At 45.7% G+C, this 23026-nt stretch overlaps 1 protein-coding gene and 1 long non-coding RNA gene across 2 annotated transcripts in view; one reads left to right on the top strand and one right to left on the bottom strand.

Moving 5' to 3' along the window:
* The window catches only part of Gaba-b-r2 (gamma-aminobutyric acid type B receptor subunit 2), a 140861-nt gene that overhangs the window by 7552 nt on the left and 110283 nt on the right, over window positions 1–23026 (top strand). The window lies entirely within an intron of this gene.
* LOC143215520 (uncharacterized) overlaps window positions 8879–23026 on the bottom strand; it is a 28816-nt gene continuing 14668 nt past the window's right edge. Inside the window, exon 2 of the long non-coding RNA XR_013010393.1 lies at window positions 8879–8939. This is a non-coding gene — a long non-coding RNA (uncharacterized LOC143215520). The remainder of the gene's footprint in view (window positions 8940–23026) is intronic.

Below are 23026 nucleotides of genomic sequence, written 5' to 3' on the forward strand. Positions count from 1 at the left end.
GTACAATTAACATCACTCAGGTTCGTCATAGCTGCGGGGCCGTGAAATCCGTTCCCTTTCAATTAACAGTAATTAGCGAGCGATTCGATACTCGAAGCGCAAATTGCATGCACAACGCCGCTCGTTCTCGCGAAACGTGTTCCATCTTTCGAACGCCCTTTTTCCCTTCGTTGCCATTCCGTCAGGTGCAAGATGCGCCGATGATCTCAACGTTATTGTTTGATTAAACTCCTTGCACCACTGAACTAATTATTTAGAACTTCCAGGGCCGGGCCATTTGTGCTCATCTTCCAGAAATATTCGCACCGAACAAGTACCTCTATAAAATTTTTACGGTATTTTTCGAAAGATTTTAACGCGATGCAGTCTGAGGAAACAGTATAGAACTTGGAGGTTGAATCATCAAACTAATAGATATGTCCAAGAAATCATGAACGATAAAGAAGTTCTAATCACAGCGACCGTAAAACGAATCGTAAAGCGACGGATTAAGTGTCCGGAGTTCGTCCTGGACTATCAAGGATCGTGGTATAACGTCGTTTTTCGTTGATAACCGGTCCGAAGCGAGTTTAATCGTGCCGAAGTTCAGGATTGGTACACGCAGTTAAGAATATTTGCGCGTTAAGGGGCTCGGAATTGAAGCATTCACGGCGATAAACCAGCCGACACCTGAATCGCGATCCCGAATTTGACCAATTAACGGGAACCCGTTTACCACGTCGCTTCATCGATGTTTCCTCGACGTTCTCGATTCGACCCTGTTGCTTCGGGGCACATTTACCAACGGGGCAAAGTTCAAGACGCGAGACGGGCGAAGTCTTCACACCGCGAGCGATCGACAGGTTTGTCCGATTTCGTGAGATCATGTCCCGGGGGATTATCATTCCGGTCAATCGACGTTGAATCACCGGTATACTAATTTGCGTCATCGTTTGCCTCGCTTCGAAATTGCTTCCGTATTCATTCCTATTATTAGATTGGAGGGAAAGTTCTGTCGTATTTTAAAGAAGACATTTGAATCAATTTATAAAAATATATGTCATTACCATTATTTGTAACAACTTCGTTTATTTAAAAATAACTTTTTAAAAACGACGCTTATATTAAAATGCACTGAAAAGGAGAAGATCATTTTTTCCTGGTTCTCCGTCAAATACCGAATCCAGTTAAATGATTAATAATATTTTTCCGCAAAATTTTAAGCAATTAGTTCAACATTTCTTCTGTTATCAAATTAGTGTCGGAATAGATAGAAAAATTTCATATAAATTTAAATAAAATCATGACATTAGTGTGTGATTATAAAAATAATTTTTATTTATATTTATATTTTTATAGTCACTAATGTCATGATTTTATTTAAATTTATATTAAATTTTTCTATCTATTCCGACACTAATTTGATCACTGAAGAAATGAACTAATTGCTTAAAATTTTGGGGAAAAATATTATCAATCATTTAACTGGATTCGGTATTTTATGGAGAACCAGGAAAAAAATTATTTTCTCCTTTTTAGTACATTTTAATATAAGCGTGGTTTTTAAAAAGTTTCTTTTATATATTTTATTTTCTACTTTCATTGTCATCGAAAGCAAGCGTGTATACAAAATTTCAGCAAGATTGGACCATGGGAAGAGGTTTAAAATTGGATTACAGGATTTTACGCATACAACAACGCGGCAAGTTAATACAAGCGTGTCGTATGAAATACGACAGAACTTCCCTCCATCCTAATAATTCCTCATAAAAAAGTACGTAATTTTGCAATCTAAACCGTTGCTCTAGTAATCTCCACATCTCGTGCAATTCGAAACACAATTCGAGCATCGTAATACGAGTATATTCGGCAGTGATCGGTGTCTCTTTACATTTATTAATAAACTACAGAATTGCATTCGATCGAGTGTGTAATTTCCGTCTGCAAATGGCTTCTTTCCAATCACGGTTAAATCATTGATTTGACGCAGCGTACGTTAACGAAGTGTTTCGGGAAGGAAAAAATTCACGAAATTCTGTCTCTTGCGCGGGGCATAAAGGGTCGGTCGAGCAACGTGAAAGTGCGTACAGAGACGATGTAATTGCAGTGACTCTAGCGAGTTATTGTAACGGACTTAGCATCGCGGGTAATTATTGGACTTGCCCCCGTATTTTCACCGATGGAACGCGCTGCGCGAGAGGAGGAGAGTCCGGATGAACCGGGAATAGGACGTGACGAATGATAAAACGCGAACGGACCATAGAAATACGAGACAGCCGGCAGGAAAGTTTTTTCAGGATTTGGTCCCGGGGAAACGGGGCTGCTGTCGGATCGAAATATTCCGGCGAAATGAGATTGTCCCACAGTCGGCGAACGTGTCCCGGAAGTCCAGCCCAGAGTATTGAATCTTGCAACGGCGAGAGAGAAAGAGAGAGATAGGAGGTGGTGGATGAGAGAGAGGCTTACTCGAGTAGGCCACGTGGGAAACCGAGCTCATCGCGTCACGTATCCCGTGGGGGTAATAACCTGCCACTCGCTCGCAAATAATAAAACACGTCGGTCACCTACGCGCGCGGATCATCCCGATTCAACGGATCGGATAAAGTCCGGAACACCTAATCAACGCTGATCCACCGTAATTACGCGAAAACCTCCCCCGGAGCAACGAAATCCCCGCGATCCTCTACGCAGGAACAATGGACGCGGAGGAGTTTCCTGTTGGTCGGTATTGGTTCAACAGCGCTCAAATTGGCTGTAATACAAAGTTGCGCCAAGTTTAATGTACGAGAATCTGAGCTCGAATACGGAGAAAGACGATGACGGATCTTTGAAAAATTACGACATATTTAGGCGAGAGATATTTTCTAGTCGGTGCTTCAAGAAATGCACCTCTGGTAAGCGCTGAAAAATTTGAATTGATAGCCGCATCAGAGTCTCAGATAAATGGACATGTTTTCTCCCCCCTTCGGAACAAGTTAAAAGAAGATTTGCCGATGAGCGCGCTGTTTTTTTATGCTCCCTTACGATGCAAATGGTCGAAGTTGAAGCAGACTGTTCCGAAAGAAGTTGAAGCTTTCTAGGGCGATCTCCGAGTAAGTTCGAAAGCGTTGATCTACCAGAAAGAATTTCGCAGAGTCTTGCGTTCGGTTCGTTGATGTCGTCGGTCAAGGCTGGCGTCGGCGGTTTCAACGCGTCCCTCTGGCTCGCACCGACGGAAGCATAAAAAGTTAGATGATGATCGACGTAAAAATGCTCGTAATCGTAAAAACGGAGGGTGTGGGTTGGGTTCTCTTCGGTCGGGACGCGAGAGAGTCGAGTGGACGTTAACGCGCGAATGAAAAGCGGCTCGAGGACTCTCGCCGAAATGTCGTTGCTTGTTTCGACGCCCTGCGCGAATCTATTTCAATTTCGAGCCCTTTTTTTTCGGCGGGCACGACGGCGACGACGACGACGACGATGACGATGCTGTGTGCGAAAACAATACTCGCGCGCGATCTGAATTTGATCGGTGACCGAATTAATCGACCCCCTGGCGCGAGAGACTCGACTCGGAGTTTATCGAGTCGGCTCGTCGTTTCGTCCTAATTCCGTTCAACGATCGCGCCGGATTAAAGTGCATAATGCGCCCGTGGTCTTCGCTGTTATTAACGCATTACTTACCGCCGGCTATTTCGTACGTTTTAACACGTCGCGGTCCAACCTGCACCCTCCGCTTCACTCCAAAACCCATCACAAATCCGATAACTTAGCCCTCGTGCGGTCCTTTGGCTATTTCTGGCTAATTAAAATTCTGTTTCAAGTGAATGCGCACTTATTATGATAAATTAATTCAGTCTCGTTTAGGGTGGTTCTAGTGCTAAGTGTGCACATAAAGAAATACAGTATTTACAGGGATAATTATCAGCCAGCTATACTATTCCGCGAATAATGCAAATTAAAAAGAGAAGGCGCATCCCTTGCAACTCTGGAAACGATACTACGCACTTAAAGGCTAGACGTTTGGGACATTTATCGAGAGAACACTGTATACCGAAACATTTCCCACGAAAATATTTCTCTAACCTGACGAATCGTAAATGAAAAAGATCTGGAATGTCTCGAAGACGACACGCGCAAGGATGAACGCAAGCACCATTTACGGTTATGGAGTCTCGCGACGGAAAGTACGTATAATGCCAGTGGAGAATCGCGATTCGATCCGATACGTTGCGGAACGAAACGAAACGGATCGTCAGCTGTCATCGCGGCTGAATAGAAGCCGCGGGCAAACAGCTTGCCCGCAGGTTTTTATTTGCGAATCATCGCCTCGACGTCGAGTTGACAGCGTGTACCTTCCAATTTTCCAACTCGGGTACCCGCAACCGTACACAAGTCCGCGGAGCAACGACGCGCAGCCACGCTCTCGCCCCTTTCGCATTCGATTCGATTCGGCTCGCGTCCGATCGATATCGGCTAATGGGAAACCTAACGAAACGAAACGTCCGTCCAATATAGTTCATTATCGCACGATACCGCGGTCCCGAGACTACCGACGGTCGATCGGCCGATCTTGAATGCTCCAATTTATCCAGCCGTCGTAAGACAGACTTGTGAGCAAACATTTTTAACACGAATTAGGTCAATTGATTTATCAAGCACTATGAGCTTCGCAGTTCCATCCGCATCGCACCATAGTCGAGTTGAATTCGTGAAGAACTCCCACACAGTTTCGATCTGTCAACGCTCACACGTGTTGCTGCCTCTTGACTTCATAACCCACTCTCAGTGACACTCGATATCTACGCGCCGTCCTCGTTAGATCACTGACCGCGGTCTCCCGCGGTCACTGACCCAGTAAGAACTGCAGAAATTACGGTCAGTGACCTAGTGAGCAGCATATAAACTTCGATCAGTGATCTAGAACGTCGCTAATCTCGACGTCCCATCTTCTCGAGAAATGATAGCGATATGGAAGAGATGCGGAGCGACAAAGCGCCCGATTAGATGGAAAACGCTTTCGAAGAGAGGAACGTTCTGGTCCAGGGTGGTTCGCGGATCAATGCTTCGGCAACGAGCCGTGAAACGGTGTTTCAACGAAATTAACGACAACAGGTGTGCCGCGTTCCTGAAATTAAGCGGGACAAACCACAGCGGGCGACTAAGAGACGAAGAAATAATAGGAAACGTTCCCCGCGCCAGCGGAAATGAACTTCTGTATTTTCTGACGAGCTTTGGACGCACACCCGAACAGTTCGCTTTGCGTCATTTTTATTCTATCCTACACTTCCTTTGTATTTTTAACGAGTGAAACAGTTGGGAAACTTCGTTGACTAGTCTGGAAAAGGCTGTATTCTCGCCTTGCGATCCTCCATCAAGGGATTACCAGTCGGATCTTGGCCCGTCTGCTGAAAATAATTCGTCGATCGATCGCCGGGGCCGTTATTACGGGTTTCCGGATTGCGATCGGGATGAAAGAGCGAGGGCGTCGCAGCGAAAAACGAAAGTGCTGCAGTTAGTTTCTGAAATTGACGGTACGAGGGGATAGATCCAAGGGAGAGGGGTACGACGAGAGTTAGAGGCGAGGCGACGTCGATACGACGAGACGAGACGGGACGCGCGATGCGACGAGACGAGCCGAATTGGAAAAAGCAAAGTCGTCGCGAGCCGGGGAACCGAATGCTCGCAGCCGCGGCCGCGAACCCACTGAAACGGCCCATTGTTCACGCTCGAACAATGCTGTCTTTGTCGCGATGTGATTAAACCCTGAATAAATTTTCTATTACGTTGTTCTACACCCAGCTTCCCTCCCATTTTCAAATGCTCGCTTTCTCTTTCTCTCGCCAGCCTCCTCTCTCCGCCCCTTCATCTCTTTCGCGCACTCGTTCGTTCGCCCCGCGACAATGCCGACGCGAGAACGCCCTGAAAATTAAGCCGACATTGGCGTCACCCGGAATTTCCCACCCCGGGTTTCACGCCGCGCGAGAATCGCGACACTCTCGCGACGACGGCGCCAGTGTCGAGATATTAATAATGATGGAATTCATTTTACGCGGTCCCTTTGGGTGTGCCGAAAGTCTGAAACGTTCACAGTTCCTCGAGCCTGTGGACCATTGGGTGTTATTTTGAAACTGATTAAGAGATCTCTGCAATTACTTTTGTCATAAATGATCAGCGTGATTAAAATTGCTTTTAAAAATCGCTAAACAACACTGTACAGTCCTCGTTTCATTAAAACATTCAGGATTCGATATTCGGAAAACATTCACGGAAGAGAATCGTATGCAAAGTAGAATAGTTGGCGACGCGAGCAACGAAACGGAAAGAAACTGCGGAGCAACATAAAAGTTAAAAGGGTCGATCAAAAGGAAAACAAAAGTGCATAAACGTGAGGAAGCGAAGGAACAAGGGAATAGCGGAGATGGAATAAAATGAAATAAACAGAGGAAATGAGGCGGAGTCACTGTGCATAAAACCGTGTTTACCTTGTTCGCTGTTTCGAGCGCTCGCTCGCAGCTCGATGTATAATTGTTAGCATATTCTAATTGCACATTGACGTCAGAATTTTCATGCTCACGGCTCGAGATACGGGTTGCATTCCGCGACTTCCGGCGTAGCCCCGGCTAAACGCTTTGTTTTTCATGAGTAACGTGACCTTTGCGGCGCGCGGCGGCGAGCATCGTGCACGCGTTCTTCCATTGTGTACACACGTCCACAAGGTGGTCCCGCGCGAGCTCGATTATCGATCATCCGCGCACGGTTCGCGTGTGTCCGCGCAATACGTTACCGCGGTCCGTCAACATTTACGTAGCAGAACATTCGAATTTAGCACGCGAATCCACCTGCCTACTGCCACCGCTTCAAGGTGCTTTAATTTTGAACTATCTGCTAATCGACTCGGTGTGCTCGCCCGGTCTCGCGCACCCTCCGACAATCCCGGGAAAACGGACCTTGAACGCCACCCTCGACCATCGCCAGACAGCCATATTCCCTTCAGAACCTCGGCAAAGTGCGAAATTCCGACCCATAACACTTCTCCGTAAAACAACGTTCTCTCGAAACCGTACGGCACTTCGATTTTACACACACATTCGAAATTCTACCCACGAACACTTCTCCAGAAAAGAATCGTTGTTTGGACAAAGTTCGAAATTGTGTTCCTCGTTGCTCCCGCATAAAGGAATCTTTGTTTTAAATCGTGAGTTACGATACTGGACCACTGTGTTTGCTCATAACCTGTGTACTATTGTCTACCTCCTGTTTGAACTGCAATATTCGCTCGAGAACATGGACAAAGTTGGAAATCGCGACCCTTGTCGCTTCCGCATAAAAGAATGTTTGTTCCAAAATGAGTCACAATAGCGCACCGCTATGTTGATTCACCGCCAACTGTTCAGGGTGTTTCAAAAGTAACGGTCAACTTTTGTAAAATAACATTGTTATCAAAGTTGTTTTTCACATCAACACCCAGTATTCGCCGAGAAGATAGAAAGTATGAAACGAATAATATGTCACGAAAAATTGTTATCGTGATATAAGATGTGAGAGAGTTTTTGCAAAATTTGATTGGGTGGAGTCAGAGTTTGGCAAAAGATTTAAATAAAAATAAAGTGAGTTTAACCCCTTGCTCTACGATTTATTTTACGCTTTCAGTAATCAGAACCTTTTTGTAGTTCGTAATTTCCTAAAAAAGGGGAAAATTTATATCCCCATTATGTGCCTATCTATTCTCCAATAGTAAATTAACAAAACGAAAGTAGAATTTTATTTCGGTTTAAAGGAAATATGAATAGCATACATATTTATTAGACTCTGTTCAGAATCTTCATCACGAGTCTGACACGATATTGTAGGGGAAGGGGTTAAAACCCACTTGGAAAAAACCGACTTTAATTCGAAATTTTTATTTGAATAATATTTTTGTCCAACTCTGTGTGGAGTTTATTTAAAAGCCTACTGCCACAGTTCACCTGACCGTGTCAATGAGACAGAACGTAACCGTGTGTGTGCCTCGAGTCAAACGAAATGTAAAGGGACATGGTAGATTTGAAGTTGCAAAATATGAGAGAAAACCTTTATCCATTGTTATACCGTTACTCGAATTAAATTGTTTATTTGCACTATCTACGATCGACACAAAGGAAAATTCACTCGAATTAATATTCGGACGATAACATTTTTTGGGAAAGTTAGTGGAACTAGTTTACTACAGGATGTGAAACATTTTTTTTCAAAAATGGCAAAAAATACTAAGCTGCATGTTACAACTTTTTTTATGTGGGCCTGTATTGAAAATTTAAAAAGTACGTTTTGCAGGTCTGTGTCAATTATGCGGTTGATGTGGGAGAAAACAACAGGTATTAAAAGCTGTAAGAATTCTTAGATTTATTGCAGTTAGAGGCCGAAAATCGTGAAACTCTGCAATTTTTACCATCTTTAAACGTTTGTACCTCATTGCAACGTTGCCCGATTTTGGCACAGATCTACAAAACGTACATTTTAAATTTTCAATGTAGGCCCACATGAAAACGTTGTAAAATGCAACTTTTAGTATTTTTTCTACAATTCCGATCAATTGCAATTTTTGAAAACAAATGTTTCACATCCTGTGGTAAACTAATTGCTCTGGCGTCCGAATATTAATTCGAGTAACTGTAAGTTGTTAGAGTTTTTGCAAAATTGGATTATGTGGAATTATACGTGTAGACACAAGCCTACTACCACAGTCCACCTGACCGTGACGATGGGACAGAACGTAATCGTGTGTGTGCCTCGAGTCAAACAAAATTTAAAGGGACACGATAGATTTGAAGTTGCAAAATATGAGAGAAATCCTTTATCCATTGTTATACGTGAACATAAGAATATTAATCTTACATTATAAAATACTAATGTAAAGTATAGGTACTTACAAATTTTTCAGCATCTTCTGCTCCTCCGTCGGATCCAAGCACTCTGCCATTTACGCGAATGCGTCTTCATAACTGTGAAGCACGAAACACCACATTTCTACACAATCAGTGATTGTCAATCATTAAACACTACTCAACACACTTTCCGAAACCGTGACAGCGAACGAGAACGATTCACTCCGACTACGATCAAAATAGTACTGCGATCGTCACCTCTTTTTTTTCGTGAGTGGTTAAGGGTGGATTTAGGTGGGGAACCGTGGCGTTCGTTAATTGGACGCCGGTGTGTCGGAAGGACTTTCTGTTGAGGAGTGGGAAACTGTCAAAGAAATTCCTTTTCGTATTGCCTTCGATCGTCAATGGCGTGATTTATAATGTCGCATGTGTTGTAAATCTGTCGGGGCGCGGTGGTAGTAAAATAATTGGCCAGTTCGGGGCCGATTCGCATGCGTTTTTTGCCTGCTATAACGACTATTCAGGTATATCGATCAGCCTTGATCGAATACATTGTATGACGGAAGGGAAGAGTTTCCTTGCGGAAGTCGAATTCACCCCTTGCCTTACAATATCGTGTCCGACTCGTGATGAAGATTCTAAACAGACTCTGAAAAAATTGTATGTTAATAATTTCCTTTAAGCCGAAATAAAATTCTATTTCGGTTTTTTTAATATACGGCTATTGGAGAACATATAGGAATACCATTTACAGTAGGTGTAGAAAGTATTCGTACACTCTTTAAAACAGAATAACTTTTTTATAATTGTACTAAACGACCTGATTTTTTATAATCAATTAGAAGCCAATGTTCAATGAAATTTTCAGCACGTGCATAAATAACATAGATCTACAAAACATATATTTTAAATTTTCATCAAGGACCCAAATAAACAAGTTTTAAAAATGCCTCCTAATTTTTGCATGTAACCTTGTAAATTATAATTTTTGGAAAATCTTTTTTTGCATATCATTTCGTAAACCAATGCTTCTAATTGATTATAAAAAATCAGGTCGTTTGGTACAATTATAAAAAAGTTATTAGTTTTCAAACGGTGTACGAATACCTTGTATACCCACTGTATATCAATATTCTCCTGTTTTAGGAAATTACGATCTACAAAAAAAGTTCTAATCACAGGGTTAATATCACAGAACTATTTTGATCGCTGTCATGATTTCGGAAAGTGTGTTGTGTAGTGTTGAGTGATTGTGAAACTTCAACAACAATTTCTTTTATAAATGTCCACCGATCCTGTACACTATTCTGCATCATCCTCCATTTAATCCACGTTCACTCCTGCCTGGAGAATTTACCTGCAGAATTTCTGTTTTATAAGTACTGCAGCGTGTTTTCCTGAAAATACTACGAAAGCCGATTTAACCACTGTAAAATATATCGTAGTACAACGGGTTAAAGTTTAGCCGACAAGAGAATCACGTAAAACGAGGTATAATTCGATCCGGCAGCCGGAGAATAGAAGGAAAAATTGTATGTATGTGGACAGTAGAAACGAGAAGGTCTCGTTGTCGTGGAGCTCTGTCCCACCTATTCCGTAAATGGATACTTTAAAAATATTTGAAAAGCGCAAGAGACTGAGTCGTACGGAAAGACAACGGTCGGGTCAGATTTCCCGCGAGCGCAGCTGGTCCGCTATTGGTTTCCGCTTGTCCATCGACACGAGTCGCCCGTTTATTTGATTATTTTTCGGAAAATAACGCCGACGGTTAATGAGACTCCGATGGGAATTCGCGGCGCGTACACCTCGGAGTCGCGTTTCCACGATTTCGTAGTTTTTCCGCGTCCCGTGTTCCTCGGCGCGGTAAAAAGCGAGATTTCAACGGCTCCTGGGTACGTGTAACGGCCGCGGCTAAGACTTTAATACCTATTAAAAGCTGTAAACGTGTATTTGGCTCGGGTTCAACGGGCGCACCGGATAAACTTTCTAAACAGGGAGCGCCGTTAACGAATTGGCAGCGTATCGCGTTTCACAGAGACGCGAACAAACCGCTCTCGCATCGCTCGTCCACGCTCTCCCCCGAGAGGATCCCTTTGCGAAGACAAAAGTTATCGAGAGAGCGCCAGTAAGAGAGCGTTTTCGTCATACCCCGGACGAATGTTTTCCCATTTACTTGGAGCTGGTTGATTTCCGGGAGCGGCGCGCGCGATCGGAAATGAACGGTAACGACGAGCGAATCCCGACTGAGCGGACCCTGTTAACCCGTTAAACCTGCGATCTCGGGATTCTGTCCCAGATTTTTGCTCGATTTATCTTGGCAGCCAAGTAAACTGTTCCGCCGAGTCGCTGCACACCCTGAAAATGATCGGAAACCAGTTTTTAATCGAAATGGCTCAACTCCGATCGGTTAAAATCGTAAGACAATTGTCAATATGATAAACATTTTTATTTGTCACAATTCTACAGTTGCTGCACTGCGCGCATTTCGCTACCTGGAGGCTGGTATTCTATTAGAACGCATAACATTGATACTCGGCATTAACATCTTCACACCTCGAGAAGTAATCTAACGTTCTCAGTTTGGAATAGTTCCCGATGTTCCTGCCGTACGAACAGCTGAACCATCACCCTGAAATACCACGTTCTCTTCAGTTATTCTATTAGCGTAGTTCTGAATGTGTTGCCTAACTAATTTTAAGTAACCGGCACTTTCATACACCTCTGGGGAACTCCGGGGAAAGAACAAAACGAGAGATAAGGTCGTTGAAAACTTTTGATCTTGTCATACCACTTCTATATGCGCGTTCTCGCTTAACTTTTCCCACAACCATTTACCTGGCGTACCCGCTCAACAAATATAGAGTTCAATTTATTAAAACCTCCGCACACAGAGGTCATGTTGTTCGCAGAGCTGGGGAAAATAGTATTTTAAATAGTAAATAGTACATAGTCATATTTATTTTAAAGCATGTGTACAACTTTGAAAATAAAATATTTTATTTGATTCTGTAATTTGTGAAAATAATATATTTTATTTGATGCAGTAATTTTTGAAAATAAAATAATCTATTTGAGGCAGTAATTTTTTTTTGAAAATAGTATTTTATTTGAAGAATATTGAAAATATTTGTATTTCGTCTTTATTTTCAATTTCAATTTTCAATATTATTGCTGAAAATAATAGTTCGGATTCAATACATGTATGGGTGTAAATCGTTTCTAAACGATAAGATAGACTGTATGTGTATGCGGTTTCTCAGAGTATTATAACAATGCAAAAAGTAAAATATTTTGTTTCGTGTTTCAGATTGTTAAAATAGAAATATTCTATTTCGTGGATCAAATTGTTGAAATAGAAATATTTTATTTTGAGGTTCAGATTATTCAAATAGAAATATTTTATTTCCGAAATTCTATATCGTATTTAAAATACTATTTTCTTTCAGCAAAATAAAATCTGAAATATTAAATAGTATTCCAAATATTTTTTTCGCCAAATAATGCCCACCTCGTGTTGTTCTTCCGCAAATATTTTTGTGTGAAGTTTCACAGGTCTGACCAACGGTCGACTCGTTCTACTTGGACCGCGCGAGAAGAAGTTATCCTCAATTAAGAGGGAAGTTGCGGAATGGTCACCGCGAGTAACAACGATGGGCGGGTTTTATTTGGTCAGCTGAATGATCGATGCGTTTTTCCACGACCAGGCGAAGTGAGATGGCTGGCGAAAACTGAATTTTCCTGTCGCGCTTCAGCCATCGATCTCGCGGCGAGCCGCCTCGGGCGATTAGGGAAGTTTGCCCGTGACGCTGGCAAACTAAAAGTTTCGCCTAGCATCGCTGGATCCGACGAATTATTCTCCGAAGATTAAGACAGTCGAGATAGCCGGATAATACGGTGGAACTTCGAGCGCAACTTCCCTCGAATGTCCCATCTCGGATCCATGTTAGAAAAATGAATCTTCCTGAACGACGGTCGCGATTCCGCTGAATCCTCCTAATGCTCCCACATCGAGGAACCTTCTTGTTCACGTTTGCCAATTTCTGACATTGTCTGAAGTTATCGCACAGCCCTCTGCGTCATTCCCGAACTTATTCTAAATGGTAAAAAATTGGCTTTCATTTTCCCTGGAGAAATGAAATGAGTTTCCGCTGGGTTTTTCCAGAGCCGAACGTTGACGTGTGATCCGATTTACAATGCAAAGGTTAATGGGTTTTCTAGCCCACTTTTTGTAGAAAACTGCGGTCTCTCTCTGCATCGATCCACGCATTAGGAGATGGGGACTTAGAGTTACACAACGAGTTATAGGAGATTCCGCGTGGATTCTCGGAGTTTCTCGCTAATCCGGGGAGCCGGGAACGGTAAGTCAGGGTGTCGGTTGACCGACGTTTCGGATGAGTCGCGGGGAAACTGGATCAGGTTGCTCGGGGGCTAGGCGTTCTAGTTTTCGAGTGCGAGAACGTCGACGCAGGTACGGAGACAGAGGCTGCGGGGGCGGCAGCGGTTGTTTCCCGTTAAAAATGCGACCGCTCTCTCTCTCCCTCTCTCCTCTCTTCTCTCTTCTCGGCTCGGCTCGGAGCGGCTCGGCCCCGCATTGTCTGCTCCACGGAGAACTTGAATCGCGCGACATTCCAGCGAAACATCGAAAACGTTTAAGCGTTTACCGGGGCGACGCGATTCAAGATTCTGGGCCGCGACCAGGTTTCGCTTTTAAGGAAATTCCCGATTCACTGGCCCCCGCTTAATTAGGATGCACGACGGGCCGGGCACGGTTTAGGCTACCATTCAGCATCCCTTCAGCCGTCATCGATCGCGAGATGGTGCGCTGTTTCCGTACTTTAAACAACTTATCGCAAATTGAAATTTGGAGGAAACAGGAAGCAACGTTGCACAGTGCTGTTGCTAAAAATCGCAGGCCCTTCTCGTGCACTTCTCACGCCACGTTCTCGCTGTAATTTCTTCACGTTCTCAATGTCAAAAATTTAGAAGTGTTCTTATTAAAGTACACGAGGGTGAATTTATTTGATTGTTAAGAATACACTCAACTACGAATTTTCATTGCTGTCAACATACTTTTCGCAATCGATAAAGAAGTTATTTAATTTTTTCTGTCATTATTATAAACTTTATGTCATCTTTGGTGCTGCGCATACTGGTTTGTATTATATTAAGTAACATACATAATATACATTTTCGATTAATTCGTAAATTGTTGATTTAAAATAGAGAATATGCATTTTTGGGACGTGTCAACATACTTTTCGCGGCGACTGTATCTTCTGAATAGCTTATTTTTGACCGGAACCTTTCAGAACCGGTTTGAAAGGGACACCCTGTGCGTGTGATCGCGAACGTGTTTCCGCTTTTTCCGTGCCGTGCATCAATCACTCACGGGCCGCGTAATTTTATTGATTTATCCCGTGAGTATCCAACTCTCTCCACCGACAGCGGAAACTCTTGCCACCCCTGGTATCGATACAACGAGCTTCTCGTGAACCGTAAACAGGAAGAAGATTCCGCTGGGAACGTTCCTTCGGGGCGTCCTTCCACGGAATTCGCAGGACGAGCGCGTTCCTCCTGTCTACGTGCCAACGATTCGGCTTTCCGGAACAGTTTTCCCCGAATATTGTCTCGCTAAGATTTAATAACGTGTTCCGAACTTTCTCCGACGTTCGCACTCGCAGTTCATACGAAATGCTCGTGCTGGAGCGCTTCTATTTCCGGCACACGTTGTTCCCGTTCAACATGTACGTTGCAAACAGTGAGTGTAATCGCACGTAGTACAAGGATTAAAAGTATTCGATTCGTTCCCATCGCTTTCGGCGCGTGACGAATTAGCGAAAACAATAATTGTTTGGAAATTTCCGGCTGGTGATTGGTTCGTTTCCCGTAACGACCGTGTAATGGCGGCCGTATCGGGTTTGCATCGACGCGAAAAGCTGGACAAAGCGTTAGAGAGCGCTAAAACTGAAAATTAGACCCTCTAATTAGGGATCCCGAAATGCGCAACGATACACTTGACCATCCAGCGATTCGTTATGGCGACTAAAGAGTGGCATTGTTCGACGGGGATCGATCGATGCGCCCGTTTCCGCAGATGATCGGCCGCACGCGTGTTTTCTGTGTGCACCGATGTATTCGCGCCGCTCGCTAATTCTTCGTGTTACATATACGCCATCGACGGAAGGTATCGGATCGTGGCCGATATTTTTTCACTGAAAATTATATAGCTGCCGGAACATTCGCGCGACAAGGGGTGTGGGATGAAAAAAAACGAGGAGAAAATTAAATCCCAACGCAGGTTCGCCGATTTCAGCGGATTTTAATCCGTCGCGTAATCGTCGATCGAGTAATCGTCCCGGAATCCCCGGAAACACGCGCCGATCCAGCGATCGAACGAAAATGCGAGGTAAACTTTTCCAGGTTTTTCGCGCTAACGACATTTTCGTATAACGGATCGTTCGTTCTCCCGGGGAGAGGGGCCGAGTCGCTCATAATTCATGAAGTTACGCACGCGGACTTTTCTCACGTGAACCTCTAACAAATAGCGAAGCGCAGCATCAACGAGCTCGCTCGGACCCGAAACCGGGCTAATTGAATTTTATTATTTTCGGAGACGAAACTGCGCGCCGCGCCCCGTTCCGGAAGCACAAGTTCGCGTAACTGGGTGAACGCGAAACGTCGCGTCACGTCCGTATCCACCGTTTCTCCCAACGGGAACGCTTAGAGACCGTGGATCCCCGGGCTAGAATCAATTTTGAAAAAATCGAGCAGTCGGTTCTCGCTCAAAGAGACCAAGCAAAAAGACGGTCGTCCCGTCGACAGCAAGATCAAACGAATCGATAGCGACGGAAAAGCTGATTGGTTCTCGTCGACGTTGCGCTTTAATAAACGCGTATTGCTTTCCCGGTAAGGCCGGGACTACACGATACGCAATACCAATTGTGACTACACAGACGCGCACACCCGACCTAATACACAGCAATTTTCTGTCACTATTGTTTCTGCGAACGATCGTATTGTTACGTGCAGATTCGCGCTTCATCAGAATCGTTTTAGCCCTGCGTTCATCATGTAATAGTAACAATGATCGTATCCGCGCAATACAATTAAACACGATGGAAATTAAACCAGGTATCATGTTCGGACATAAAACAAAGCGAACCGAAAACCGATATTCGAAATGTGAAATGCGCCATTGGAAGATTAAAAAATATACATGGCCGGCGATAGGAAACACCGAACGCCGATGGAGGAAACGCAAATTCGTTGGGATAGTTGTGCATACGTCGTATTCTCGTTTCCCCAAACGTTTATTCCGCGTATTTTATCTTGTTGCGCGCAGGGATGCTCGAGTTCTTTTTTTTCCGCCTTAAGTGTTTTCGCTACTTGTGCCGTTTTCGAAGTGGCGGCGTCCCGGCTTCCTTCGTGGCTCGGCGCAGCTTCCTCCGCGGAATCCAAGCCGCGGGAGATGCCTCATCCGCTCCTTCGGAACTCCACTTTGCGACCGAGTGCTCGATCCACGATCCTACTTTACGCTAATGGGCCAAAGTATATTGTCGCGTTTCCCTTCAGCTTCTGGACGGTTCCATTCATCGTCCACTTCGCGTGGCTCTGCGGTTCCTGTAGCCGCGACGAGCAAGAAAATAAGTACGAGGCGAAACGTGATTGGTTGTTCGATAACTACCCGTTAGCCATGTCACGTGCATTACTCTTTCACGTAACGCGGCCTCACCCCTGTCCGTAGAGGGTGGGGAGACCGCGTTTACGATTGGCTGCCCCGTAACCAGTTGATTCCTATCCCCCCAGAGCCTCCGGAACTTTCAATACTCGCCGCGCAACGTTTGTATTAACTTTCGAAATCCGAATGAATGAGAAAATTACAGTGAACTCTCGCAGAGAGCTTGGGGAAACACGACTGGTACAATGGTTTGCAAGCTCCCCTGATCGACCGATCGCGAATAAAAGCGTGTAACGGCGCCCGAGCTCTCGCGATAACGACCTTCGGAGTTTCACACCGAATTAGAGAGACGAGGGTTCCTCGACGGTTAGTTCTTGTCCCTCGTCGGATGTGTGTTTGTTGCCGGCACTTCGACGGGAAGATGAAACGTTCCTCCGCGCGCTCGCCTGCCCGCCTTCCTTTCCTTTGCAGTTCAACAATAAGGGGAAGTAAACTCGTCAGAAGTTTCACCCTAGTTTGTCCGCCCCGAGATTTGTTGCAATCTTTCCTGTCTCCCCGGCTCTCTTTCGTCGCCCACTCTCGCAATTTCCTCGCCACCTCTCGGCCTTTCTTGGTTCTCCTCGTCTCGCGAGTCCGAAACGGATCGACGGCTCTCGCCTCGGAGGGATGACGGACTCCCTTACACCCTCTCCTACCCTCTCACCGGTCGCTCGCGCCGAGTTCGCCAACGGAAACCGATCCACGACGCCCCACTGTGCTTCAAAGACGAAAACACGGTCACATTTCCGTCGCGATCCGCGACAACACTCTCCGAACCTCCCTCCTAAAGCGCGTATTCATCGATCTACCCTCTGATGCCCGCTGGCTAAAATATTGTTTCCAATAGTACGCAGTCAACCGCACATTTTATTCGAGATCGTGAGTTCAACTTCGCAAATGAAATATTTCTTATAAAATCGCAACGTGAAACTCCCGGGATATGTCGAGCACTATCAGGAGCCGAGCAAAAAAGTTGCAAAACTATGTGTTAATGGCAACGGAACACCAGCCGCAGATCCTCCCGGAGAGATGGCTCTTTGTCTTGATTTACGCGTATCGCGGATAGGCAAAATACCGCGGGGATAAACGTCCGTTTAAGTAATACGGGGCCGCTTGCCTCCTTAAAGCTTCAACGGCGCTGCGGCGGCGCAACCTCGAAATTATGAAACACGAGGGGAATAAAACCCGGCCAACATAACGGAGAGTTATAGCACGGCCGGGCGAAGATCCGAGCAAGTTCTGCTACTCGTTCTGTACTCGCCGAACCGAAGGGGAGCAAGGCTTGCGTAGTCGAGCGTGTGTAATCCGGACAAACGGTCGGCAGATCGAAGTGCACCGCGTCGTCGGGAGAATGTCCGAAACCACGTAAAAGCCCGGAAACGCTCCGACCCGTGTCCACTAGGTGCGGATCGACTTCCGTATTGGCTGAGTTGCCCTGGGCGAAATGTACGGGGTGTTCGAAATATGTGAATCGAAGCATACAAGTTTGCGAAGTGAATGCGAATCGAAAAGTCCTGTAACCATTTTTCGACTGGCACTTCGTTCCTGGGATATTAATGGTTTTCGGCGGGGCCTTCAATGGCAGCCCATGCCGCTGCTGCGCGTGCGCGCGACTCCGCCCACAAAGGGCGCGCGAATTCGAATGGTTAATATTCAACTGCTAATAACTCGAGAATGGTAAAGGACTTTTTTTGCTTCGAATTGTTATATCTCCGGGCACCCTGTATTGCCAGAGGAGTAATAGGCTCAGCCGAAATGTTCGCCTGGAGTAGACCGGGCCGGGAACTTAATTAGCGGACCTTCTCCCAAGAATTCTAATTAATGCGTCCGGTCGTAGCGCGTATTTTCTTCGCACACCGGCTAATTAGTCGTCGGTTGCTCTAAGACTTCGACCAGGTCGACGTTGAAAGCGTCGAAGGAGAACCGGAGCTCGTTCCACGGCGCCCGTCTTGGCTAACACCGGCGCACCTCTCTTTCACAACCCCCTTTACTCGCACTTCGATCCGCGTTCAACGATAACGACAATACGCCGGCAATAATTAGACTGAGAATATTTATGGAAATTCACCGGTCTCGAGGCTAATTTCCCCGGGCAGAAGTTGCGCCGGATTTTGTACACGCCGCTGATTAAAAGTTATTACTCTAGTTTCGACACTTTCTCTATTCCATCGCCATGGAAAAGCTAACTTTCGCTTTTTTAAAATGAACGTGTGTAAGTGAAACTCCGATTTCTTCGACAAATAAAACCTCCAATATATTTCTACCCTCTGCCGCGAGAGGCAGCTCTCTACTTGCGCCGAAATTACAATCTTTTTTAATCGAATGAAGAATAACCGTAAATGTAAAGTTACTAATTAAAAGTAAAACTGTAAATGTAAGAGGTTAACAACGCAATGAAAATCCCAGCCGACGTTCTCGCTAGCTTTTCACGGTTTTCGTTGACGCACGCTTTCGGCATGCTCGCGGTCGATAACCAACACCGAGAATAATTCGAAAAATCAAAAAAACATGCACGCTATTCACCGCCGCTCGTGCCCGCAATTCGAAACAATGGGACCGGCTATTCCATTGAATTTCCGTCATGTTTTCGTAAATCCACCACGATCCCGCCGCCTGCCGTGCTCGTCTCTCCACCCTTTTTTAGCGTCATTAAGCGTTCGCGTTGTTAGTTGACTGGCCGGTCTCTCGTTTCTCTCGGCATCGACCTAGCAGGGGATCCGGAATTCGCTCGAGTTAATCGCGCGACGGTCAACGACACGGACTACGGGGGCAATTAAGATTTATTTTTCACCTGAAGGGGCCAGCACGTTTACCGGACGAGAACGCCCCAGGAAACCGGTGCTCTCTCGGCCGCGGAATTCGCGAACTCTGTTTCGGACGGTGCGACGTCGACGCGACCGTTCCGAACGAATAATTACTTTGTCCGTGCACAATTTCAAAGCGTCCTGCGAGTTACTCGGCGTAATTACGCGTGCTAATAAGCTCGCCGGCCACTGGACCAACTTCGCGCGGACCCGAGTTAACCGAAAATTCGAGGTAACCTTTTATCTTCGCTGGACGAGCTCCATTTCGCAGCCATCAGAAGTGCGGATCGGTTTGCACGTATCACAGCAGCTGCGAAATGCATTTCCACAAACGCTACAGCTCGTTTCAAAAATTATTTCCCGTTTCTTCCAGCATCGAAAACTATGTCAAAGGTCCAGCGACCTTTCCGCAGCTTTTACAATCTTACCAGTTTCATTAACAGCATTTCGTCGGCACGCTCTCGGGCCCAGAAGCTGCGAGAGCACGCAGGGAAAAAATCGGTTTTTCAAGTCGTCGAGACCGGAAAGCCCCTGAACCACGCGCGTCGGGTTATTCGAGGAGGACTAGTTAACGATTCGCCGGATTAAAGCGCGCGCGTCGCCGAGAAGCAGGCCCGAGTACGCTCCGCGAGGCAATAATCCGTAGACCGTAGCCGCCTGTTGACAGCGGAGAACTTATGAGAACGCGGGGCGTAAGCGAGAATTTCATTTATCCGGTGTGGGAGGGAGACAGGAGAATTTTCCTCCGAGGAAAGGATACTTTAATCGAGTCGCAGCGACGACTTTTCCCGCGGCGACATTTCCGAGGCGGTTTTCCCGGGCTCGATACGTCGGCAACGTTTAAGGACGCTGATGTACGAGCGGCTCGCGGAGCCGCCCTTGTGTCCCTCTCGGTCGACGACTAGTATCGACACGCGGTCGAGTGCACGAGTAGCGTCGAGGAGAAAATGCTCCGAGGAAACGCTCGAGAGCACCAACACCAACTTCGCCATTAACCCTCTTTGTCAGGAGCGGCGCGCGCGACCTCTTTCCACGGTTCTCTCTCATCGAGAGAACAACTAGACTCGTCCGACGGAATTCACAGCGACTCGCAGGAATCCGAACGCAGCTCGAAAATGTTTGATCACTTACGGTGATCGCTGTCTCGAGCAGAGGTTGTCAACGCTCCCGCGAAAGTACTGCGCGGAGATTACAAGTCGCCGGCCAACCAGACGCGTTCCCCCACCTTCAGGTAGTCCGCGTGCCTCGCAAGAAGTTCCTTCGACGTCACACACTTTAGCCAATAATTCGGCTACAACCGAAAGTCCGCATTCCTTTCGAATTCCTGCTAGGAGACAACTTGCGAGGCTCGGGGAGTACACGTGCCTGTTTTTATTCGTCGAGTCGGTCGCATCGCGATGATCGTCGACGAAGAGAAACATCGGAACAATGACGCTTCAAGGTGGGAAATTCTAGCGGGAATTGAGCAGAACCAGCGGTTTATAGTCGATCCGACGAGGCACTGAAGTACCAGCGTGCGTCCTTTGCCAACTATCTGAGAAGGGCGATTTCAACTCTGTCCGAGTGGCTATGTTTATGTTTACTGCCTCGACAGGGACGAAACGCGTCGCGTGACCGGGCCGCGGCGGAACCGTGGGGGAACAACGCCGTGGAAGGGGAAGGTAGAGTGAGAGACGAATCAAGTTACTATCTCCGAATTGCTCCCAGAACTCTCGTGGACCTCTCGTCGATGCACGTGTGGAAGATGGGAATGTTCCGAGGCCGGTTGGGAACCACTGGCTCAGAAGGAAAACGAAAATCAAAGACGCCACGGTCCATTGTTTTACGATTGTTAGTCTACCTATTTTCCTTTTACTAGTAGTATCCTTTCCGCTGGAAAAGCAAAGCTCATTGTTCGTCGAACAAACGATCAAACACAGTGGCTCGCACATTTGTTCGTGGAAGGCACTCGGCCCGCGTTTCTTTGTCCGGGCGGCGCACAAAACCTGAAATTCTATTTTCAAAATTGGAAAGTATCCGTTCGTGCGCGCTGGTGGGGGGGGGGGGAGGGGATGAGCGGCGGAAGTGCCGGCGTCAAAGGGCAGTAAACACAGCGCAGTAACAATTTTAACGTTTGGTCGTCGCTTTGATGGCGAGCGGACGAGCGTGAGAGCCACTGTGCCGCCGAGCAGTGGCGTAGGACCGGCCGCGCTCCAATTTCACGGGGGAAAAACACCGCTGATGGCTGGCGAGTGCGCGAAAGTTGGTTCGCGCTGGAGATAACGTTGGCTAACATCGTTGTTTCCGAATGTTTGGACGCGACGGGAGCCGTTGACGGCTCGTCGATCGACGGTCCGCTCTCGACGGGCCCGGCTCATTAACGCCGGTGGAAATAATTTCCATCTGGCTGCGGGAAAATCGATACGGGAGCGCGTGCCGCTGCGCTGTTACACTGGGAAACGAACCAGCGGAAATAAAGATAAATAATTCGTTCGGCCGTCGCGTCGATAAATGAAAACACAGCACGTACGCCGAAGCCGAGGTAATAATGCTCGGTGGACAGTTTTAAAAAACTCCTCCGCAAAATTGTCCGCAACAATAAATATCACGCCTGCTTCTTCGAATCAACAAGTTCTACTGCTCGGAAAGGTTTCGCGGAAACCTTCTCGGGATAGTAAAAAAGCAGTAGTGTAAAAGCAGAGAGACAGCCTTTGCTTTTACAAGCTCTACTGATCTAAGGGATTTTAAAGAAACCTTCTCAGGATAGTAGAGAAGTGTCTAGCATAGAAGCAGAGAGACTGCCTTTGCTTCTACAAAATTCTACTGATGTAAAGATTTTAAAGGAACCTCTTTTCAGGATAGTAAAAAAGAAGTCTCCAGCATATTTACTTCTACTAACTCTACTGCTGTAAAAAATTTTAAAGAGACCCTCTCAGGGTAGTAGGGTAAAGTGCCCAAATATGGCATAGTCGCCTATTATGGCACCACCTTATATCTTGTAAAGGAGAAGTCGTACTTTAGTGAGAAAATCCTCAAACAATAGTTTACCATGTTTACTCAGCAGTGTGCAGTGCAATTGCACCATTCTATAGATTTTAGTATCAATCCTCCGCCAGTTGTGTCTCCACGTGTTGAATATCTTTCGTGGTTATATTTTTTATTGTATCTTTTTCGAGGAAAGTAAGTGATTTTGAAATGTTTCAACGTATGCTGTAGTTTCAGTTTATTTATATTAATGTTTGCGAACTGTTGGTTTGGGCTGAAATTCATTTTCTCTTTGTCAGTAGCTAGTATTATCAATCCACGTCGAGTTTCCAATATGGCACTAGCAAAGGTTCCCTAATATGGGTATAGCTATATTGACATTCTTGGAGTGGGTGAAGAATATGGCACTAGGTGTCATATTAGGGCATCACGGTGTACCATATTAAGAACCCCTTTCGCTGGAACCTGCAAATGACACACCACAAAAGAAATATTTTTCCCACACTGTGTTAATTTGTTAACAAACTTGACCCCAGAATCTTATAGGGAGGAAATGCACCTACAACTGGTGATTTTTTGGACGAAAAAGAGCATTCTAAAATAATAAAAAAATGACATCAACAAAAAGTGGTACATATTTGGACACTTCACCCTAAAAAAGCAGCATCTAGGGTAGAAGCGAGACAACCTATTAATTAGCTGCAAATTATCTCCGAGAA

The sequence above is a fragment of the Lasioglossum baleicum genome, chromosome 14 (assembly GCF_051020765.1).
Source record: "Lasioglossum baleicum chromosome 14, iyLasBale1, whole genome shotgun sequence".
NCBI classification, from domain to species: domain Eukaryota; kingdom Metazoa; phylum Arthropoda; class Insecta; order Hymenoptera; family Halictidae; genus Lasioglossum; species Lasioglossum baleicum.